Source organism: Chamaea fasciata, unplaced genomic scaffold (assembly GCF_029207755.1).
Source record: "Chamaea fasciata isolate MVZ Bird 193981 ecotype frontalis unplaced genomic scaffold, bChaFas1.0.hap1 SCAF_18, whole genome shotgun sequence".
In the NCBI taxonomy this organism is placed as follows: domain Eukaryota; kingdom Metazoa; phylum Chordata; class Aves; order Passeriformes; family Sylviidae; genus Chamaea; species Chamaea fasciata.
The window spans coordinates 4306642-4330761 of NW_027094103.1; the positions used below are offsets into that span (position 1 = coordinate 4306642).

Here is a 24120-nt window from a genome sequence, read left to right on the forward strand (position 1 = left end):
AGGTGACAGGCCCAGCACAGGTGACACTTCCCCCCCCAGCCATGTGCTGTCTGGAGAGAGCCCCACATTTGTCTGCTGTCCCCCCACTCCCTGTCGGGGTGCCCACAGCCTGGTCCAGGTGATAACTGTCCCTTCTCCCTCACTCTCCAGATCCATGCTGGGCACAGAGGGACACCCAGAAGCCAGGGAGGAGGGACAGGACGAGGTCCCTGGGTGAGCTCCAGCCAGGGAAGCTGTTGGAGCACATTCCCGGCCCCTCAGCACAGCACCAAAGAGCAGGGGTCACCTGGCTGCACTGTGTGTATTGAGGTAGTGTTATGGGCTGCCTGCAGCCAAGGAGCTGAACTTTGGGAAGCAGGGGACCACGGTGTCAGAGGACCACAGTGTCAGGGCCAGCTCTCTGTGGGGAGAGGGACAAAACCACATTGTGCTCCGGGGTGTGAGGGCACAGGACGAAAAGGTGCTGCTGAGGAGGAGAGCAAGAAAAGGTCCTGCAGAGTCTGTGTGCCCCTGTGTGTGAGAAGGCAGAGGTCAGATGCAAAGGCTGCTGTGGTGTTCGGAGAGGTGCTGCTCCTGCCCCGTGGCCCCGCAGTGTCCAAAGGGGCACCGGAGGTTTCCCCTGACTTCCCCAGGTGCCCCTCATGCCATGGCAGGCAGGCAGAGCCGTGATCCCGCGCCAGAGCCACACTGTGGTGTGGTGTCCTGCCCCGACAGCCCTGGCACTGCCAGCCCTGCCCAGAAGGACGAGCACAGCCCCGGGGTGCCCTTCATGCCTGTCGGATCGGGAGCGCCTCGGCCGCCGCTGGACACTTCTGGAGGTGAACAGGGAAGGTAAAAGATCCCTCTGAGCCGGGGTCACCTTGGCTGTGACAGATTCCCCACGCCAGGCAGCCTCTCTGGTGCTCACAGGATGCTGCTGAGCAGCTCTGAGGAGTTCTGAGTGTACCCACACTCCTCCATGGCAGAAAACACGGAAGCTGCTCGGTTTCCTCGGCACCCAGACCTTGAGTCCTTCTCTTTCCTTTTAGATGTGGGAAAATCAGCCCCGGGGGGTCACTGCAGAGGGCTGTCACCTGGCTGAGGACCTTCCACTGACTAAATTAATCCACAGACAGCAGCAAGGACGGGGATGAATGGGACCCAGCAACACTCACGGCCTGCTTCAGTGGGTAACATTAGTAACAGCACCCTAGGAATTTCTGCCTGAACCTCCTCAGTTTTACTGGGTCATTGAATTTTGGGAGGGGAGATGGCCAGAGCCTCCTTGTATGAGCAGATTGTCCCGACACTCCTGAAGGAGATAAAAGGCTGCTTTTAATGATACAGCTGGTGCTTGGAAAGGCAGTGCTGGGAACACTTGTCCCTTCTGTGTGCTGCACAACGGGATGGAGCCAAGGGAGGAGGAGGAGGAGGAGGAGAAATTGTCCTTCTGAAGGGCTTCATCCCTGGGACTCTGCCCAGCCTGGCCTGCCAGACCCTCTGCTAGAGGGACAGGATGCTGTCCTTGCCTGGGGGTGCGAGTGCTGCAGTGTCACTGTGGGCAGCACAATTTGGCTTCCAAGCACACCTACCCTCACCTGAACCTGCAGCTAAGGGGACAGGCTGGAAGTGTGTTCATGCTCCTGCTCTCTGGCCTCTTTCTACCTGCAGGTTTTTTGTGGAGATTGTGTCTTTTCAAAGCCTTCCAGCTAAACTGCAGTGCTGAGTATCAGCAGATGGGGGAGAGGATGAGGAAGGGCAGGAGGGATTTTCCCCCTCACATCGGGCACAAACAAGCTGCTGATGCCAGCTTGAGGTGCCATGGGGGAGGATTCACAAAGGACTTGGAAATCCAGATAATCCAAGTGCTTTGCATTACAGCAGCTGGGGAGCAGAGGTTAAACCCTGTCCATGGGCAAGAATTAATTAATCTGCCAGAACAGTTAAAGGGACCACACCTGCCTGGGAGAGCAGCCACCACCAGAGCAGGTCTCAGACCTTCCTCCTGTCCCTCTGGAGCAGTGGATGGTGGTGGCTGGCAGAGCTGAAGGAGATGATCCATGAGGTCACATCCCTCCTGGCATCACTTCTACCCGTCGCAGCCCAAGTGTCTCCCAGCAGAGCCTTCCGTGGGTCTCCAGAGGTGACGGGCTGGCCTTTGGCACTGAGCACACACCAACTGCCAGGATTGGGGCGGGATTAAAGGAAAGGTTGATCCAGGCTCTCTCCTGACCCCACCTAAAGCTGGGGGAGATGTTGGCTGTGTTCTGCCACAGCTGCAGCTGGCCCAGGCCGCTGCTGTCACCCGCCCAGCACAGTTTCCTCCAGGTGACAGATAAGGTCCAACTCATTTTGCAAGCAGCATTTCCCATCAGAGCCTGGCAGACTCCCCAGCAGCCTTCCTGAGGGGTGTGGAGGGGACCCTCCATGAGGAGACCAGGGAGAGGCACTTTCCTGCTGCTGCCCTTGCCCGCTCTCTCCTTCATCCATCACCCCGAGTTTCCTTTATTTCTGTATTTTTGGGCGTGTGTGTGTGCAAATGGGCTCAGGGGAGGGTCCGGGCAACAGCTGCCTTTGATCAGCGCAACATGTGGGAGATGGAGCACTTCAGGAATGCCGACTCCTGATCAAAGATGGGAGCACGGTGACAGCCGGGACTTGGCAAAAACCCATCGCGGCTAATTCCTGCTGGGGAGCTGGGGGGTCGCTCCAGGACCCACACAGGCAGAGCCCTCAGAGGGAGGGATCCGTGAGCCGGCAGGCTGAGGGGAGCAGGGCTGCTCCGTCTGCCCCAGGGCTGTGTCCTGAGCACGGCGTTATCCTCTCCGCAACAAGCCACGGGATTCCCATCTCCTCCTCGGTGCTCCATCATCCCTGCTCCCACCCTGCAGCTCCTCCCTGGAGAGGGGGCTGAAGGAAAAGAGGGGCAGTGATGCCCTGAGACTTTTATCGCCTCCAAAAAGATGGATGGCAAGGTCATCTGCTCTCAAAACAGCTGGGAGGAAAAGGGAAGACAAATGGGCCCCTCCTGACAGACAGCCGGGGTTTGGGGACAGCGGGGACACAGCCCCTGCTCCATCCCAGGTGTGTGGGTGGCGGTGCAGGACAGCCCCCATGTGTGGGCCGGGCCCCGGTGCCAAGAATGTCGCATGTCACCTTCCCCCGCAGCCGCTGTTATCTCCCAGCGAGCTTTCTCCCGATAATCCCGGTGGGAATCCTGTCTGGAGGAGCAGGTGGACTCAGGCTACACCCCGAGCTACACACAGCCCTTCTCCGCTTGCCTCTTCCATCGTCATGGGCTTCACTCCAGCTCTTCCCAACCCCGGCAACACCCTCCATTCCCACCGCACGTCCCTGATGCTTCCCGCACCTCCTGGTCCTGCCCGGACACACCTTCCTCCTCCTCCCCATGGCCATTCAGGCTGGGCCGAGGCTCCTGTGTCATGTTAGAAAGGGAAGCTTTTAAACCGGGCCGATAAGGGCGGCTCCCCGGGGGTCATCCCTGTCCCCGGGCGGGGTCACAGGTCGCTTCCTCGCCGTGCGGTGCCTGATAGTGAGTCCATCCCGGCCGGGGGGACAGAGACAGGATTTATCAGCAAACCCTGGGAAAATAAAGACGTGGAAATGCTCGTGCGCCAGGCTGGGAATCTGGCAGGGATGAGGCTTTTTTTTTTTTTTTTTTTTTTTTTTTTTTGGGTGGATGGAGAGTTTGGGGTTGAAGAGCTGATGGGGTGGCACAGGGGAAAGGGGCGGGGGAAAAGCAGGGAGCGGTGGGAACAGAGCTGGGGCTGAGGGTTGGAATCCCGCAGGACTCCGGGGTGGCGCCTCCACCGCCGGCTGAGGGCACCTGGAGAGGCTGCTGGGGCATGGTGAGCCCATGGGATCGCTGAGACTGGAAAAACTCTGCGGGATTATCAGGTCCAACCACATCCTTCAGTGCCACGTTCACCCATCTTTTAAATTCCTCCAGCTTTGGTGACTCCACCACTGCCCTGAGCCAGTGCTTGACAGCTCTTTCCATGGAGAAATTTTCCTTAATATCCAATCTAAATCTCCTCCAGTGCAGCTTGAGGCTATTTCCCCTCGGTCAGTTATTACCTGGGAGAAAAGACCAACCTCCAGCTGGCTCCAGCCTCTGCTCAGGGAGCTGTGGAGAGCAGGAAGCTCCTCCTGAGGCTCCTTTTCTCCAGGCTGAGCCCTCCTGGCTGCAGGTGGCCCATTCCAGACCGGGACGGGCAGCAGGCAGGGAATGCCAGACCCACAGAATATGGGGCTGAGGAGGTACTGGGTCTTCCCAGGGAGCAAGTGAACCTGGAGACTCCTTGGAAAGATTTGCCAGAAAAATGAGGTCCCAGAAAGTGTGAGTAAGGCAGGAGGGATGGTCCCCACAGACACAGTCATTCATGTCCCAGCCCAAAGGGTTCACCTGCCGAATTATCCCCCACAAACCCAGATCCACAGCCCCCACTGCAGACACGTCCTGCACCAAAGAGCAGGGAAGGAAACTGAGGCACAGGGACAAGCCTGGTGACAGCCAGGGTGCCACCACAGCCTCCCCGTGCCGCACCTGGACTATCTGTGCTGCAGCACTAGGGACAACCCAAGGAGCGTCCCTTTTGTGGGGGTTATGGAAGTGTCCAGACTCTTCCTGAGCTTCAAAATCAACCCTGGGCACAGGCATGTAACTGCTCCATCCCATCCCATCCCAAATGGGCAAAGCAGAGCTGACACCCAGGCACGGAGGGAGGGGGAGTTTTGGAGGGGCAGCAGTGAGGGACAGACAGCTGTGGCAGGGGAGGGGACAGCACTGGGCACTGCTCTGAGGCAGCGCAGGGTGACAGGCCAGTGCTGACACCTCGGGAGGGCCACACTCGGTGACAGCAGCACGGGGAGGGCCCGATGTGACAGGGGACAGCTGTGACACGAGGCCACAGGGCAGTCCCCACCAAGGACTCGCCACCTACCCCGGCTGAACTCCCTCCTCCCTCATCCACGGATGAGTTTTGCGAACGCTTTTCCCTCTCAGAGGCTGAGCAGGGGAATATTGGAAGCACCTGCCTGCCTTGGCTGGCAATCAAAGGCCCCGGTGCTGGGATCCCTGCACGGCACAACTGTTATCCCTGGGGAAATGCCACGTGTGGGAATGTAGGGCACCCCCTCTCCTCAGTGACCCTCCGTGGGAGCAGCACGCAATTAAAACAAGCAAGGCCAGATGGTTTATTAGCAATTACAGAGCTGGGAGCTGCCACTTTTCTCCTGCCAGCTTCAAGGCATCAGGAATGGGTCCACCTCAGAATGTTGCACACACACTCCCTGGCAGCAGGGCAGGAGAGGTTGGGTTTATTTGGGAATGCAGCACTCTGATACCACAGCAGTGAGTTTGGTGAGCGGAGAGGTGGGATTGGAGCAGACTGTGGCTTTTAGGAGGCAGATAAGGGAGAAGTGGAAATTGTCACCTGGGTTAATAGTCATTTGTTGGGAATTATGGAATCATTAAGGTGGGAAAGGGCCTCCAAGATCATCAAATCCAGCCTTCACACCCATTCTGGAATTTCAGCAGTGGGTGGGCTCTGTTCCCTTTGGCCAGACCAGCCTGGTCGGGCACCACATTGCACCTCCCTTAGCATGGGTTTGGTGAGAGCAAACAGGACGAGGCAGCAGGTACCCCAGGGGAGGAGAAACCTTCATTAGTGCAGCTCATTAGTGCCTGAAAACGTGCAGACCTGAGTCTGCCGTGTCACCTGGAGGATGATGATGCAGTCCAGTTCTGTAGAGGGATTCACCAGGCCCCCCACGTTTGCAAACACAGCTGAATTCTCTGCATTTCTCTGCCTGTTCCTCTCAGACCTTTGCACCAGCCCTGGGAGGTGGCCTTGGACTTGAGCAGGATGCACACAGGGCACCCTCCAAGCTGGAGAGCACAGCAGGACCCCCGGAGGACTCCCAGTCCTCCGCTCATCTCCTGACATCCCTCCTGGGGTGTGTGCTACACCCTGGGCACAGATGCAGGACCCAGCCAACACCTCCATCCGCAGAGTCCCTTCCTCTGCTGCACCAGCCACACCTGCAGGGGTATTTTGGTTGGAAGGGGAGCTGTTATCACCCCCTGGGCAGAGTGGGACATCCCGTTTTCTCCCTCTCTTTCCCTTTGTCTTCAGCACCACTGCCCCCACGCCGGAGCGCCCACCTGAGCTCCTGGGGCTGCCCCCGCAGTGTTCCATCCTCCCCGGGGTCTGTAGCCTCCACATGAGCCTCTCCCTGGACAGTTGATATCCCGTGCTGGGTTCCTCACCGCTGGGAGGGGGAATTTGAATGTCCTTTTGTGTGGGTGAAGCTCTGCAGAAGAGCGAGCTGGCGAGGGGAGCAGAACAAGCTGTTCCAGCAGGGGAGAGAGCTCCAGCCCTCCTCCTCCTCCTCCAGGGCTTGGCAGCTCCCTGCACAGCCCTGCTCCATCCCCAGGTGCTGACAAGTGGCACCAAGCTCCCCGCCAAGCCCAGCATCCAGGTGGGGCTGCACAGGAGGCTCCCCACGCTGCCCTGGGCAGAACAGAGGTGTTGGTTTGGTGCAGGTGGTTTGCTCCAAGGTGGAAAGGGATGCTCCACGCAGGTGGATCAACCCACAGGGAGAAGCTCCCGTGCTCCCCGAGGCCCTGCCTAGGAAGGGTTTGGAATTCCTCGAAGCACATGCTGGCTGTGGGAGAGCAGAAAACAGCCCTCATGCTGTTTTCCCTGAACAAATCCCTCAATCCCAGCAGTGGTGGTCAGGCACCACGTTGCACCTCACTTCCATGTGTTTGGCAGGAGCAAAGAGTTTTCTCCGAGCCCAGATTCCCCACTGCAGGAGGAGCCCCTGTGACTGCAGTAAAACCTGGCCAGGAAATGAGCAGAGACACCAAACCTCACTTTTTTTTTTTTTTTTTTTTTTTTTTTTTTTTTTTTTTTTTTTTTAAATTTTGATTTTATTTCAGGGTGTTGCTGCAACTGCAGCTTTGCCTCCTGCAAAGGTTTATTTTTCTGCTGGTGAGGCTGGATGCTGGAAGCTGCCAGGCAAGGGGCTCTGCAAGCAAGGAACTACAAAGCAGGCTGACACCTCTAATGAATTACAGTAATACCAGCTCGGGGTGAACTCTAAAGTGCCTGTTTACACAATCACTGACCTCCCCTCACCCCCTCTCTGGGGCCAGGCCCCCCCTCCTTGATGGATCACAGCTGAATGGAGGCAGCCCCCGGTGGTTATCATCTCCCAGCTCTGGGAAGGGAAGGGAAGGAATAGCAACATTTCCTGGCCACCACTGGCATTTCAATACCCAACCAGTGCTTGCTCTGAGAAATACCCCCTGCATCTCCCTTTGAAAATCCCGTTTTTGGTGGGAGGGCTCTGCACACAGGGAAGAGGCTTTTGCAGCATCAGGCACTGGGACATCAGGCAAGGACACTCCTGGAGCAGGGTCCAGGGAGCACGGACAGCCTCTGTGCTCACTAGGCCCCAGTGCCCTGCAGGGTTGCTGCTCTTGGCCAGGAGATCCTCTTTGAGCTGTTATCTTGAATTTTTTGCCATTTTGGCACAGAAGTTTTTTCCATTCTCCCCGGTGTCCTGGTGCTCAAAAGCTGCCAGCTGCTGGGTCTCATGGGTCAGGGATTGCTCCCTCTGACAGGAGGGATCTGGCAGGATCAGTGCCAAGCTGGAGGGAACAGGTTCTTCAAGGAGCCCTGAGTTCCTGAGGGTGGGAAATGGGTGTTTGGATCAAGTGGGGTGAGACCAAAAAAAAGAGCCAGTAAAGCAGCAGGTTCCTCCTGTCCCACCTGCAACACTTGCAGCCAGAGCTCCCCACCACCACCACCACAGGCATCTCCCTCCGTCCAAATCAACCCCTGCTCTGTGAGGGGACTGCAGTTGTGTCCCCAGATGTCCTCAGATGTCCACAGCCCTGCTTGGATCTGAGCCCAGCAGAGAGCCCAGCCTTTCCTCCCTCTCTGCTGGGCTCCCCTCCCTGCAGGCAGAGCCCGGTGAGCACCACAACCCTTCCCACCCCCGGGGAATGCCACCCCTCCTCTCCAGCACAGACATCCATGGGCACGGAGCAGCACATCCTGGGATAAAGGACCACAGGAGCCCCTCAGTCCCCTCCCCTGCGCTGTGCCAGAGTCACAGGGGTGGGAGCAGCTGCGGGATCACCAGGGACAAGGCAGGGAGAGGTGCCATGGCCATGTCCCAGTGTGTCCCAGCCCTGCCCAGCTGGAAGAGAAGAGTTTGTTGGGAGGATGCTGAGCTTGGAGCATCCAGTGGAGGAAGGGCAGGGCGGTGCCCTGTGCCACCATCCCCTGCTGCTCTCACACGTGCCTGTTTTAGCTCTGCAGCTGGGGACTGCCTTTAATACAGCCAAGTTTTCCTGCTCTGAGGATGAGAACGCCAGGGCTGGTCCCTGGAGAAGGCACTTCTCCCTTTCCCTACTCGCCCTCCGCCCTCTTCGTTTTGTTCCAGAGTTATTCTTGGAAGTAAAAGCTTTTCTCTTTGCCCTTCCTCTGGCCCCCATCTCTCTGCCAGCCAAAGTGGCATTTTAAGCCTCCTGCCCACCCAACCAGAAAAATGGTGGCTGAGGCAGGGTAGAGCGAAGCCTTTCCATCCTTCTCGAATCATTAACTGCCCATCAACTCAGCTGCCCAGAGAGGAGCTCTCAAAAGCCTCTGTGGGGACAACCTGCCCCCCAGCAGGGGTTCATGAGGGCAAGGAGAACCACAACCCCCAAAGTGGGGTCTCACTCTGTATCTCCTCCCCTCCAGCACTACAAAATCCATTTGATAATTCAGCATTGAAGTCCTCCATCGAATACAAAATCCCAGCTGCACTCCAAGTCCTGCTCCCACCCGGAGCTGGGTGAACCAAGAAGGTCCCACCCCAAAAAGAGACTCAAACCAGGGACCTTGTGCCACCAAAGTCACACAGGGAGCAGGGGAGGAGGGACCTGCTGGCAGCCAGGAAAGGATGTCTGAGCCAAAGAGCAGGAGCGCAGTGACCCCCAGGTAGCAACCCCCCCTGGGCCTCTTCATTTCTCGATTGCTGCTGGGCTTCTCTGCAGCTGGAGGGATGGACACACCAGCGATTGCTGGTGGCTCCCTCAGCATCCCAGAGGAGGCGGGTCCCTGTCACTCACGGGAACAAGGACAGTGGCAGGAGGGTGCTGGGAGCCAGAAGCCAAACCTCACTCAAGGGGAATGAGAAAATCCCAACCATCCTCCCTGCCCAGGGCTGAACCTTTTCCTGCACAGGATAAGCACCCCAAAGAGCCAGACACGTCCAAACCTCCCCATTTCCCAGAAAAGCAGAGTGCTTGTCCTTCCTCCCCGTGCTGGAGCACAGGGAAGGGAATTGCCTGCAGTGTGAGGAATTTTCAGAGCTCTAATGTTTTATCTCAGCTCTGGGAGTGAAGCAGTTTCCCAGAAGACACAAAGCCCATAAAAACCAGCAGCAAGGGAGCAGCCTGGACACCCAGAGAGCTCAGCATCCTCCTCACACCAGCAGCATCAGGCACTCAGGCAAGGAAACAACACATGCACGGAGCCATTCCAGCCTCAGCTGCTGGTGATCCAGGGACACCTCATCCCCAGTGACCTCCAAGCCCTGGTGTTTAACATGCCCTGACAGACAGCCCTCTGTCTGCCCCCGGAGGGTTCCCAGAGCCTGATATTTCTGCCTTCACACCGCAGTGAGTTCACCTTGACTCCCAGAGCCTCCACGAGGTTTGAATCCCAGGATGGGCCAAACTGAGCACCCCGTGTTCCAGCAAGGCAGGACCGCAGGAAAACCCATCCACAGCTGTGAGTGAAATTTTCACTCCCTGCCACAGCTCCTGATAGGCACAAGGGGGGGGAAATGGCATTTAACCTCCTGCGGGGCTTCCTGCCTTAGCTCCATCCTCCCACCGCGGCTGGGCCCGAGCTGTGCGGGCGCTCGGGGCAGGAAAACTCGCAGGGAACGTGTCCCCATGGCAGACTCGGGGATTAGAGCGGGATTGGCGCAGCCCCGGCCAGGAGCCGCCACCAGCAGGTGTCACCCGCCCCCTTCCCCCGAGCCCCCCGAGGGCTCCCCGGCGGCATCGCTGGGGACCAAATCGCATCCCGGGGTCGCTGTTGTCCCGTCTCCATGGCAACCCCCTCAGTGACAACACCGGGCCGTGGGATGGATGCTCAGCCCAGCCCTGAAGTCCCTGTCCCAGTCCTGAATGAACGGGAATTATTCCTCCTTAGATTTTCATTTGCACGGAGAACTGCAACCCAGACCTTTTAGATAAAAAAATAAATTGCTTTCAGACTCATAATTTTAAGCTTTCTACCTCAGGAGTGCAATAGAATCATGGAACGGTTTGGATTGGAAGGGACCTTAAATATCTCATTCCAACCCCTGCCATGGACAGGGACACCTTCCACCATCCCAGGGTTCTCCAAGCCCTGTCCAGCCTGGCTTTGGACACTTCCAGGGATAGGACAATTGCAGGTACCTGTACAGGAAAATGTGCAGCTGAATTATCACAGAGGGGCTTGAGTGGAATGATCCCAATTCCCACCAGAACACCCTGGGCTTGCAAGCAAATAAATCAGAAATTCATTTAAAACACAGACTCAAGATATTTTGCTCCAAAGTAATTCAATTGATTTAAATGAAAACCTCAGAATCAAAGATAAAAAAAACAAAACCAAACAAAACAATTAAATGACAAGGTTGCTCCAAAGCAGACAAGTGACAGGACAATTCTGCAAACACCAGAGGTGAACAGTTCAGATTCAAGAGGAAATTTACTTTTCTCCAGCAATATGCTACAGCCTGAAGCCCCCACAGCATTCCCAGATTGTCAGATCTCTTTTTTTTTCCAACTAAAAACTCTGGTGAAAACTGCAACCGGTGCCAGCCTCGGTGTTAGCCCGCAGTCCTTGGGCATTGTCTGACACCTCCTTTCCCTCCCCCAGCCTTGGCAGGGGGAAAAAGAGCTCCCAACAGGTAAAAGCTTCCAAGGGAAACACTGAAAGCACCGGGGGAAGGACAAGAAGACACAGGGCCCTCTTCAGATGACATGAAGATGTTCAGCTCAAGTGACAGCAGCTGAGAGCCAAGGGCAGCCCCTGCAGAGGAAGGACACCAGAGGGTTCAGCCAGGCCAAATTTAATGAGAAAAGCAGTGGTTTGTTTGGTTTTTTCTACCCCCCATTAAGGACAGGCCAGTTTTGTCCCAGGCAGGTGATCCCCAAGCCCAGCGTGGGCACTGCACGACTGCTGTGCTGCTGCCTGAGGGGAGGGCTGGAGCTGAGGGAAGAATCTCAGTGCTCTGGGTGGCTGTTTCTTGGGGAATCACCAGCAAATCCAGCCAGGCCGGGAAACCAGCCACCCTTGGCACGCAGGGAGGGCAGCTGGGGGTTGTTAAAACCAAATGCTTCATCCCTTTTCCTCCCCTCTTTCCTGTACCACCCCTCTGAGGGCACCAACAGCACCACAGAGCCAGAGCCCCTCACTTGGTGCTGGGAGGCGACAGCCCTTCCCCTCTCCTGCAGCCTAAAAGAGAAATAATAGATCTCCCCAGTTCAGGTTGGCTTTGTTGGAGGCACTTTCCAGGAAATGTTGGTGGTTTTGGCTGCCCAGAGCCAGCACAGACACAAAAGATGGGTCTGTGGGAGCTGGGGACATTGCCCAGCACACAGAATATCCCGAGGGCAAAGCGACTTTCAAAAGTCATCAAATCCAGCCCCTGGCCCTGCACAGACACCCCAGCAATCCCACCCTGTCCCTGGGAGAATTGTCCAAACACTCCTGGAGCTCAGCCTCGGGGCCGTGCGCATTCCCTGGGGAGCCTGGGCAGTGCCCAGCACCCTCTGGGGAAGAACCTTCTCCTAAAATCCAATCTCAGCCTCCTCTGACACAGCTGCAGCCATTCCCTGGGTCCTGTCACATCTCCTACACTGCACACCAGTGTAACATCCACAAGATCTCAGAAAGGCAAGCCACAATTGATGCCTGAAGTTTGAGCTTTCATGTATTTCAGGTTCTGTGGTGCCCAGGGGTGCAGCTCTGAGCTCACATTCAGTGTCACTCAGCTCTGCACACAGCAGGGACACAAAACAAATCCTTTTCCTGCTCAAGACCAAGGACAACTTTCAGGCCCAAAAGCACAAACAAGGGTGGGCTGAAGGGAGGAACAAGCAGGATGGGACCTCACAGCCTGGAGCTGGAAGTGGACAATTAAACCCCAATATGCAAATGGACCAAAACTTATAAAAATGTGAGACCTCGTGACTATTTGTTCATTTTGTGACCATTCTTAGTCCACCTTGGGTGTAGCCCTGGCCAAGCCCCTGTCCTGCCCAAGGTGTGTCCTAAAGGCCTTTCAATAAACATCTACTTTATTCTCTGGCTCTGTCCAGTCTTTGTTCCAGGTCATCCCAACAGTGATCCCCAAGTCACACACCCAAGGCTTGGCTCATCAGAACCAGCAGCATTTTGGCCAACTGCTCTCGTAGCAACAACCAAACCCCGTGGAAAAACCCCAACCCCGGCTCTTTTCACACTTGACCTTCCCTTCAGCGATACATTAGCCCCTGTGGCCAGGCTGTTTGCTGCTGGAATTCTGAGAGGGATGCTGCTGAGTTTATTACAGGAGCAGAGGGCTGGGCTCAGCGGGATCCCCGTGGGCTCCGACCCCTGGCACTCTTTAGCTCTGCCTGCTGTGTTTAATGGACTGGGCTACAAAAAGCTAGGCTGTTGGGAGCCCCCACTGTGGCTTGTAAAAGCCAGCCCCAACAATGAGATGCAAACTGGGCCGTGTGGCTTCCCTGCCCTGCTTCCCAAACGGGTTATTGCTCGTAAAACCCCTCGCTGGAAGCTGCAGCGCTCCCGGGGCGAGGCAATGGAGGCTTTGGAGATGTTCAATAAAAAGGCCCCCACATCTGATTCCTTTCCCAAGGAATATTTGATATTCGTTGCTCTGGGGTGCCTAGAAAGGAAGAAAATTACTGGCCCATTAACAACTGCCCCTTGGCCTGTTTCACCAGATTTAAAACAATGCACTCAAAATTGGCAGTTGAGGCAGCCTGAAACATTTGTTTTGCCTCGGATTATTTGCAACACCCAGTAAACTCGGGGGCTTTTCGCTCTCTGGCTGAGGGGATTTCTCCCTGTGCATTTTTCCATGTGTCTCCAACATATGGAACAATTAAAAAAAAAAAAAAAGAAAAATCAAACCCATAGCTGGTGTCACAAAATATTTTGGGGGTGGGGAGGCCTTGGGGAGGTGGTGTGGGACTTGGATCGGTGTGACCTGGCAGAGACCCGGGCCTGAAGGAAGCTCATGTTTTTATGAGCCAGGAAATTGCAGGCTCAGCTTGGGCTGTGCCAGTTGTCCAGGAGTGTTCAAGTTTCACATCATAACTCGGGTCTCGGTGGAGGTGAGGAGGTGGAGGGAGATGTGGCAGCTGCTTGGGAAGGTGGGCACCCAGAGATGCAGGGATGGCTACAAGACATCCAGTTGCTGCTTGGGGAAAACATCTAAGAGCCTGTGAAGGGAGAAAAAATCCATCCAATCTCCACTCCCACCCGCAATTGCCCAAAAGCTGATGGGTTGGGAACAAGTTGCTGAGAGTCCCAGGGGCACAGAGGAGCCTGGAGCACTTTCCTGGGCCCGAGACTCCCATCCTTTCTCAGGGTTCCTCCGGTCCATGCAGCTGCTCTCCCCTGTCCAACAGGCACAGGGTGACATTATTGGGGCTGTCCTGTACAGGGCCAGGAGCTGGACTTGAAGATCCTTGTGGATCCCTTCCAGCTTGTGAAATTCTTTATGAGCATTTTTTTAAGGGGACAGGAGGCTGGCAGAGGAGAAAGGGTGTGGGACCAAACTGTGGAGAGCCAGGGAAGAGAGGAACATCAACCCACAGAGCAGGGACTGTGGCCAAGGAGATGCCTGAGGGGCATTTAAACCCTTTCCCTCTATCCATCAGCAAGAGGAGAGTTCAGCTCTGCCAGAGTTTCTCAAAAAAATTTTTTTTCTGCTTCTATCTGAAAATATTTTCATGCTCAGGGGTTTTAGGAGGAGTCCCTGGCCACCTTGATGTGTCCAATGCCCAGCTGGGCGCTGGCACTGCTGGCACTGAGGAGTGCAAGACACGTTGGGCTTTGGGCAAAGCTGGTGTTTCCCAGAGCGCAGAATTCACACGCTCAGCCGCGTCTCATTCCCTAGGAAATCCTGCTGGGAATATGGGAATAACATGGGAAACTTTGGGGAGAGGCTCAGTAGCCGCAGAAGAGAGTGAAGAGCCCAGTGAGCGCTGCTGACAGCCAGTCGGGGAGCCAGGTGCTCCCTCCGCTCCTACCCACAGCCTGTTCCCTCTGAATTCCAGGGCTGAGAGCTCACTCTTCCAGCAGTGGGTGGGCATCCCGCAGTGCAGGCAAGTGGCCAGGAAATCCCAGCTGCTCCCAGCACCCCTCAGCCGGGGGCTGTGAGTCGCCTGCTCACACCAAACACAGCACAAACATCGCTGCAGCACCCCCAGGCATCTGCCGGAGAAACCCTCAGCAGGGCACCGCCGTCCCAGGGAGGGGATGTGTTCAACCCCCTGTTTAAATAAAAGGCAGAAAATTAATCAAGCAGCCCAAGTGGTGGCGTTTCCCAGCTTTCTTCATTTGTCACTTCAGCCACGCTGTTCCAGTGCAGCTTTTAGCGGTGACTTGGACGGGCCAGCAACAGCACAAGGGCTCCTGGCAGGCTCAGCAGAGCAGGGGGGAATTCTCAGCTGTGGGGTCTCTCAGCCCGGTCTCCTCTTACCCGCAGCAGCCCCGCGGAGCCAGGAGAGTCCCTTTGGCCACCACAGCCAGGTCTCTCCAGGGATGTGTTTTGGAGCTTTGGAGCAAGAGCCTCATCCAGAAACTTTCAGCTCAAACCTTCCTGTGTAAGGAGATGAGTGGGTTTTCTGCCTGGCTTCACTCCTTGGGCAGACAGAGGGTGGCAAAATCCCTTTTTTTTTGGGCGGAAAATCCCCATTTACCTTCTCTGCCTGCCTTCAGCTGCCCTGTTTGATGATGCTCCATGCACTGTGCTGCTGGTGGGATCCAGGCACCCATCCCATGGGGATGACCCATATCCAAGGTCCAAACGAGCCTGGGACCGTGGCTGTGGGCTCTGGGTGGGCACCACATCCAGATAACTCCACAGAGCCCAGGGGAGCCCGGCTCTCCCCCCTCAGCTCTGTGTGAGCTGGGCTGGAGTTTGTAATGTCCGGCTGTCATCACTGGCATTTGTCAGATGAAGTGACCACTCTCGGGACAGGTACTATTTCAAAAGTGGACATGACTTTAAAAAAGTGCTAATGTACAAGGCTGTCAGGCCCTGGCCTCAGGAGCACCATCAGGTCTCTGATGTCTGGGGGAGAGATAAGGCACCGAGCACAGCCCACGAGGGCCTGGGCTCTTTCTGAGAGTCACTCAGCAAAGTGCACACACCAAGCTGGTCCTTCCCAGATGTTTGATCAGCAGCCTCCTCCTCCTCCTCAGGTTGCTGCTCCAAGCAGCTGGGAGGGAAGTCCAGCCTGCTCAGCTGGTCCCCAGCACCTCCCAGAGCTTCACCTCCATCTGCCTCATGGAGCCTGAAAATCAGGGGCAGCAAAGCCTCAGTTAGAGTCAGGGAGTTAAAGCACAGAAAAAAACCTTCCAGAGTTAAAACCTCACAGGTTTCAAGTCACCTCCCAATAAAAGTGTGCTAGAGGGTATATTTTATGGCGCAGGCAGTGGCTTCCACTGCTGCTGCTGCTGCCCCTGGGCGCTCTGCTCACCACGGGCTGCTTCATCAAAGAGTTTGGGGGCTTTTCCCAAAACCAAGAGGCCTCTGAAGGTGGGGAGGGAAGGTACAAACCTTCACTGTGGTGTCACCCTTTGTCCCCAGCAGGGTTCAGGGACACTCCAGACTCAGCTGAGCCTCTGCTCAGTGAAGGCCACTGGGGCAGAAGCCTCACTCACCCCTGGAACCTGCTTCTCCCCCTTAATTTAGGAGAACCAGAAAACGAATACCCCAAAACTAGAACTCAGCACATCCATGTTGGCTTCCTACTTGGAGTTCTGGAGCCAGCCAAGCCCCAAGACAGGGGCTCTCAGGATTTTTAGGGATTCTCCAGCTGGTTCCATGTGTTAACTCCTGCCCCATCTGGAAGAGAAACCTTGGAAAAGCACAAAGCATCCAGAGGAGGGGACTCAATGGATTTAACTAAACAGGGCAGGGAATGACTTAACTCTGTCCCTTGGTCCCCCCAGAGCATTTCCTGCAGAGCATCCCTCTAAATGCTGCTCCCCAAACACCAGCAGCACCCAGGGCAGGACATTTCCACCCCAAAAAATAACCCAAACTAGCAAATAACACCTTCCCACTGTGGGAAAGAATTCCACCACAGAAAACCCAACCCACCAGCACCCAGTACAACACCTCAACAACTACTGCAGTCCCAGGGCTTTATACAGGATTTACCACCCCAGGGAGGGGAAGTCCTGCCCTTTCTCTAATTACTGGCAGCTTGTCCAGCTAATTAATCCTCTCTCCTGCCCTCCTGGGTGTTTTCCCAGCTGTGCTCATCAGGACATCCCATTCTTTGTTAAAATCGGAGTGGAGATGAACTCCCTTGTGTCTCTCCAGCGTGTGGAATCCCTACAGTTGGTGTGTGCTTCATGGCTGGAAATAAAATGACATTTAAAAAGTATTTTCCCTAAATGGTGTCGTATTTACCGTGGGAACATGGACAAGTGAAACCCAAAGAACCCAAAGGATGCCGCAGAAGCACAGAGGGCACCCCCCTGATTGCTGATTGTTGGGTGGATTTTTTTTTTGCAAATGATCATTTTAGGAAAATCCAGGGGCAGGGGAAAATCTATTTAAATCAGAACTTTTTTTTTTTTTAATGCCAAAATTCCTCTTCATGTGTAAGGAAATATATCTATTTAAATTAGAATGACAGTTCTTTATTCCTTATTAATAAAAGGAGGTCATGTTTGGAGGACAGAGTTTGGCATTGAGCTGTAGGAGAAAAAGTGAATGAATCAAGCCTCCAAGACAAGCAGCCCAGAAAAGCTGTCCAAGGCCTTTCCCAGGGTGTCAGGCCAGGAAGGTTCTGTGGTTCTGCAAGGAAAACTGAAATCAAAAGCTGAAGCCCTGCAAATTCCAGGCAAAGCCAAGGCACGCATATTTAAGTGAGGGTGATTAACGCTGGCACAGCTCTGCATGGGAAGTGATGGATTTGCCATCTCTGGATGTCTTCAAAGCACATCTGGATGATTCCAGGGGCTGCGTGTGACCTCCCCTGGTGCTGGGATTGCTACTGTTCACCTTGCAGCTCCACAAAAAATACTTGGAGAGACCCAATTTCTCCTCCCAGCTCTGCTTCCAACCTGCTCTGGGTCTTTATCGGAGTTCTTTCTTCTCCTTGTGATTTTTGCCATCAGTTCTTCTCCCTTGCTGGGAGTGCAAAGGGCAGGAATGCCCTGCACGGTGCTCAGCAGGATCAGTGAGGCTGATTTTAGGGTTTTGTAACCTTGGTTATGCAGGAATTTTCAAGGGTTATGTAGTTTTTGGTGACGATAAGAAGTCTGGGGGGGATTTCACTGCCAGCAGGTTCCATGAGCACAGTGACTGTACAAAAATCTTCAGAATTCTTCCATGTAAAAACTGCTTTTCATAGGCAGCAAAAACAGGGAGCTGCATAAATAAAAGGATCAGAGGATTTTGCAAAAGGGAGTGGATGAGTGAACTCTGTATCGATGTAAACACCTCAAAATACAAATCACCAAAGCTGGAGCATCAAATTTTAAGTTGTCTTCTTCAGGAAAGAGGATGAGTTCATCTAGGGCCAAAGAGCTCAAAGGGAAAGATTGCCATTGCTGAGACATCTCCAGGGGCTGGAAAATCAGGAACGATCAACCAGAACAGCACCACAGGCATGGAGAAATAGAGAGGGGGGAACATCTGACCAAGCTGGGCTGGATCTTGAGTCAGAAATGTCCTGTCTTTCACAGGGATTTTTAGGAAAACTGTTCATATTAAATGTGATGTAGAAGGAGAAGTTTAAACCAGCCGGGCTGGGAGACAGGGGAGGTCAAGGCAGAGCTGCAAGGCTTTTTTTTTAATGGGCCTTTTATCAACCCAGTGCTCGAGCCGCTGTGTGAATTTTGGCTCTGAGTGGTAGGAAACGGGGGATGCATCAACCCAGGGGTTTGTGGAGCGCCAGGGCAGGGGTGGGATGGTGGGTGAGGCAGCAGGAATGTGCCCAGGGAGGTTCTTACATCTCCAGAGAGCTTCTTCCAGCCTGAGCCACACAATTTTGTTGCCTTTGTAGCTGCAGAGGAGGGCTGGGGGTTTGCAGCAGGCCCATGGAATGGCTTTGATGGATTATCAACCATGGAGAGACAAAAATTCAGGTTTTTAAGGGACATCTTCACCTGGGCACTGAGAGCTCCCTGAGCCATTCCCTTTTGCTGACTTTTTCCACAATTTGGCCCTTCCTAGGACCTGAATTTCAGAGCTGAGCTGAGCCTAAGGTGCAGGCAAGCAGTATTTTACTGCTGCTCCTCTGTCCTCTCCTTGCAAGGACCATCCCAGAGCCCTGAGGAGGATAAACCCCACCACATCCCATCCCTGCTCCCTGTCCATCCCCTCAGCAGGCTCTTCCACCATCCCAGCCCCGCTCTGCTCCTTCCAAACCCCACCTTTCTCCTTTCCCTGCTGGCCATGCTGCAGGGAAACATCAGAGGCACCCGTGTGGCTCGGAGAGGAAGGCACTGGCCGCGGAAGAAGAAACACCCAATTATTTAGCAGCTGTCAGGGTTAAGCTGAATAACCCCAGCCTTGGGGAAGGCTGGGCTTTAGGGGAAAGGCACAAAAAGCATCTTCCCCATGGGAAGAACAACCCAGGGAGCAAACGCAGCGGCTGGGGCTGCCCGGCGGGGCTGTGGCAGGAATGAAAGGCGGCCGGGGATGTCCTGGCAGACGCCGGGGCCAGGGCTGGGCAGGCGGGCTCTGCCCATCCATCAGCGCCCATCAGGCTCCCCGGGCCGGCCGTGGGATAAATCAAACCGAGAGGGGAAAGGGGGGAAAAAAGTGTCCGGGGAGAGAGGGGGGGCTGCGAGCAAGGGGGAGAAGAGGGAACGAAAAGGAGAGGAAAAGCCAGATCAAAGGCAGAAATTCATCAGAGATAACGGAATTATTTATTTTTCCTGCTGCTAGTGGGGATTTTTTTTTTCCCCCCTTTGAGGCCCCCCAGGCCTTCTGGGCCGCTCAGTCTCCAGCCAGTCTGTTATTCTCAGGCGTCCCATCACCCCCAGCCCAGGCACAAAGCAACATGTTCACTTCATCACACGGCTCTGCTCGGCACAGCGAGACCTTTTGATCTCCGTCTCTGCTGTGTTTATATGTGACAGTGCAAGAAATGTATTTACAGTACACGGGGCTCTGTTAGACACTGCCTGCCTTCATTTGAACATTAATATTGGCAGCAGGGGAAGGAGGCGGGGGGGGAGCAGCTCTCCTTTAATTCCCCCCTCATTTATTAAAATGTTTATTTGGAAATCCGCAGGCCCATTTATCTGGTTATTACTCAGAGCAGGATCAAATAATAACTCAGGTTCTCCGTGTCACACAAGACAAACCAAATATACGCTGGATGAGGGCTTTCAATGGCCCTTGGATCCATCCTCATCCTGGCACTCTGCCGGCTGCAGGGCCCTGGGTGGGCTCCCTGGACCTGTAATGCAGCTTTTCATCCCCAATTCCACACATCCAGCCCCAGCCAGTCGCTACTGCTGGAGGTGCCCCCCAAAGCCCCCCGACTGCAGGGGGTGCCTCACTGGGCAAGGGGGGTTTTCAGCAGAGCTTCTCCCCAGCTCTGCCTGGCTCAGGCTCTGCTTTCCCAACTGTCTGGTTCCAGCCCCATCACCTTTCCCAGCAGGATTTGGGTGTGTGCAGGATCAAGCCACGTCAGTACCTGCAGTTCACTCGTTGGAAGCAGTCAGAGAACGCAGAGCCACCACTCTGATCCTGTTCTTAGACCCGAACTCTGGGGTGCTCCGGGCTCAGTCTAGTTCTGGGCTCAGTCTGGTAATTCTGCTCTCCTTCCTCTCTTTTACCCCATCACCTCCTTCCAACGTTCACTCCCCCCATCTCATCTTCTACTTCACTCTGGGTTTGCCAGCCACGGTGACCCATATTTTGCAAAATCCCAATTTCAAGCTCTCAGCAGGTCTAGGCTGCATTCAGAGGGTGTTAGAACCCCTGGCACATTTCTGGTGAGCAGCTCTTGGTCTTCAGAGGCTCAGGAAAACATTGAAGCCACTTCTAAGCTGAGCTTGGTGTGAATTTTTGAGCAAACAGCCTTTGGCAGTGAAATGGCAAAGGAAAGGTGAATGTGGCTCATTTCAGGTGATCACAGTGGGCTGAAGAGCCAGAGCTGGGCAAGAGCTCTCCCCACACGGGTCCAGAAGAGAGGCTGGAGGTGCCAACCTGCAAAACACTTGGAAAACATCAGTGCTTGAGGGAGGGAATAATTCCAGACACTGCCTGGTGCAAGGAAAGGTAAATTCAGTAAAGGAGAGTGGACACGTGGGATCTTTGCATTTCACATCCCTCTCACTCTTGACTGCAGAGGTTGAGAAAACATCAAATCCCAGCTCTTCTCATCATGAAGGGCTTCCCATCAGCAGCTGCCTGCAAATTTGGGGTTAAAAATTCCTAATCTGTGCTCTGAGAGCTTCTGCCTCCCACCCAACCCCTGACCTCCAGCTCCACCACAGCTCTGCTGCCCTTTTTGGGGTCTTTGGAGGTGTTAGAGGTGGTTTGTCCCATCCTTGGAAGTGTCCAAGGCCAGCCTGGATGGAGCTTGGAGCAGTCAAGGTGTCCCTGCCATGGCAGGGGGTGGAATGAGATGGTTTTTAGAGTCCCTTCAAATCCAAACAATTCTTTGATTCTGTGGTTTAACCATGAGGTGACTCTGCCTTGGTGGGTCCCAAGTGCTCCCAGTGCAGGGTGATCCCAGCAGGAGCTTCCAAACACAACCATCCATGGGATTCACCCCATCTCCACCTCCCAGAGCCTGGGGGAGCTGGGCTCACCCCATCCTGCAGTGGGGTATTTTGGAATAAGGCACTGGAAACTGGCATTGCCACCCTCAGCATGCCAAGCCCTGAGCCCTTAGGAACCATCCCAGCTGCTGGGACCATCCCTGCTGGGACCATCCCAGCTGCTGGGACCATCCCAGCTGCTGGGACCATCCCTGCTGGGACCATCCCAGCTGCTGGGACCATCCCTGCTGGGACCATCCCAGCTGGGACCATCCCAGCTGCTGGGACCATCCCTGCTGGGACCATTCTAGCTACTGGGACCATCCCAGCTGCTGGGACCATCCCAGCTGGGACCATCCCAGCTGCTGGGACCATCCCTGCTGGGACCATTCCAGCTGCTGGGACCATCCCAGCTGGGACCATCCCAGCTGGGACCATCCCAGCTGCTGGGACCATCCCAGCTGCTGGGACCATCCCTGCTGGGACCATCCCAGCTGGGACCATCCCAGCTGCTGGGACCATCCCTGCTGGGACCATTCCAGCTACTGGGACCATCCCAGCTGCTGGGACCATCCCTGCTGGGACCATCCCAGCTGCTGGGACCATCCCTGCTGGGACCATTCCAGCTGCTGGGACCATCCCTGCTGGGACCATCCCAGCTGGGACCATCCCTGCTGCTGGGACCATCCCTGCTGGGACCATCCCTGCTGCTGGGACCATCCCAGTTGCTGTGACCATCCTGCCCCAAAGCCATCACAGGTGCTCCTCAGGCTTTACAAATATTAATTTTTAATGCCTCCTTTCCCCACTCGTGGTTTGAAGATGCCCAGGATCAGGAGGTGGCACAAAAATCAGGAAACAACAATCGGTTTCTGGGCACAAGTCAGGAAACCCCGAGCTGCTGCTCACCCTCTCTCCTGACACGTTTTGGAGACTTGACTTGGGGAAATCCAGGATTCTGGGGCAGAAGCCACTGGTGGCAGGAGCACAGGGCCACTGTCACCTCCTGGGAGCCTGCAGAGCCCTGGGCTACCCCGGGCTGGGGTATCAGGCCCAGCAAACACAGGCTGGTTCCCAGGGCAGCTGTGATCACACTGCTGAAAATGGCATTTTAGGTCAAATCATATAAACTGGGGGGGGGGAATTTGCTTTAAGAAAAATGCATATTCACATTTTCAGGGTAAATACCTGGGTTTTAGTTTAACACGTCCTTTGCATCTGAGAGTGGGTTTGTTTTAGTTATTTAGATTTATAGTTATATATCTATCCATTAGATATGGATTTATTTAGTTGTTTATAGAGTTATAAAGGGAAGGAAAAGGCAGTTTCAGTTCCAAGCATTTGCGACGTGGGTTTATCTACATTATACTCAAATACAATGTTTTGCCTATAAATTAAATTATTACCATGGCTTCCCCTTTCCTGCCTTATTCTTTGTTAAGGAAACTTTGAATTTTGGCCCTTCATTTACAATCATTTTATTTCTTCCAACCTCCTCTTTCCAGGACCAACCATTCATTTTGTAGCCCTTGCTACTGAAATCTTTTTTAGTGCTTTTAATCCTTCTCACACCCAGAACTCCCTGATACAGAGGCTCAAAAATAAAACTCAGTAACTGACCACTCGGAAAACGTTTATTTTTATTTTTATTACCTCTTTTTTTTCTCACTCCTAACTCTGCAAAGAAGGGGTGAGTCACAGCTTTGAAATCTGCACTGGATGCCAGCTGAAAACAGAGGCTTTACACGGTCAAATTGACAGATGATTCCAAGGCAGCCCCGCTCCACACAGACCCATCCATATTCCCAGTTAAAAGAAATATTGCATTTTTAAGGGTAAAGAAACATATTTAAGAGATAAAGGAAAAAGAAAAGTTTGCTGGTCATCAATTATCATAATAAAACAGAGGAGTGGAGGGTGCGGGGGGGGGGGGGGGGATGAAATTCACTTTAAAGTCATGTTAAAGCCCCCTAATCTTCAAAGAGATAAAGGCTGCCCCAGAGAGAGCCACTTCGCCAGGAGGCAGCCACGGGCCCGGCCTCAGGGGAGGCTGATCCAGCTCCAAAATAAACTTGGGATCAACTTGAACCAAGTGTGGTCGGGTTCAGGGGGTGATGGAGAAGGAGCAGGAGGGGCACGGGAGGACACGGTGAGGCCAGGGCTGGCTGGTGGCCGTGGGGACAGCCCTGAGCTCTGGGGTGGCTGCAGGGGACACACAGGGAGCCCTCGTGGTGTCCTCCTCCCTCCAAGCCCTGCCAGACAGCTCAAAAATCCAACACAAATCCCGACTGGCAAAGCCTGCAGGGACACAGCTTGCCCTCGCTGCTCCCCACCCGAGTCTGGATCCATCCCTCAGGAATTCCCTTGGCTGGGGAGGATGGACAAGGCTTGGATGGGCCAGGTGAGCTGAGCTGGGGCTTGTCCCATGATTCTGAGCACAGAATGGGTGTGCAAATCCCATGGTTGTGTCAGAGACTGGGAGAGGACTCTCATGTCCTTGAGCCGAGCCTGGGCTCTTCCCCTGTGATCACTCGCAGGAGATGGAGCAGGGCAGAAGATTTTCCAAATATTTCCCCTTTCCAAATTTTAGAAATTCAAACTCCACCCTTTAAGCACAAAGACTTCAGCTTATCCAACATGAGCCAAAAAGGCTCCACCTGCAAACTACATTTCACAGTTCACCAAGGTGGAAGAGGTTTTTGTGCAGCTCTAAGACATTTCTTGTCATGAAAAGTTTCTTTTTAAAGAATTTGAGAAAGCAAAGTTCAAAAAAATCCAGAGGAAAAAAAAATCACCAAAAAGATGGGAAATGGCAAGGCCAGGTGAGCCGGGATTTCTTCTCGGAAAGGTGACATTGATTACAGCCCTCAGAAAGTAGAAAATCAACCATGGAAGCAAAAATGAGACTGAGTGTTGCCAGGTTTTGACCACTGTGGAAGAATTAGGATTTGGGTCCACATGCTGGGGTAAAGGTTTGAAGAAGAAGGATCCCAAACCTTGGTGAAAGGAGTGTCCCACTCAGAGCAAAGGAGCAGGAATTGTCAGGGGGCAAAAAAGGACCACCAGGAAATTAAAACCT

General features: G+C 54.3%; 1 long non-coding RNA gene across 1 annotated transcript; it reads right to left on the minus strand.

The window, feature by feature from the left end:
* Window positions 1–13585: 13585 nt before the first annotated feature.
* Window positions 13586–16411, minus strand: LOC136298788 (uncharacterized). Its single transcript, XR_010723367.1, has 2 exons — window positions 15862–16411; window positions 13586–15595 (listed from the first exon to the last, which is right to left on the minus strand). It is a non-coding gene; the product is annotated as an uncharacterized lncRNA (long non-coding RNA).
* Window positions 16412–24120: the final 7709 nt, after the last annotated feature.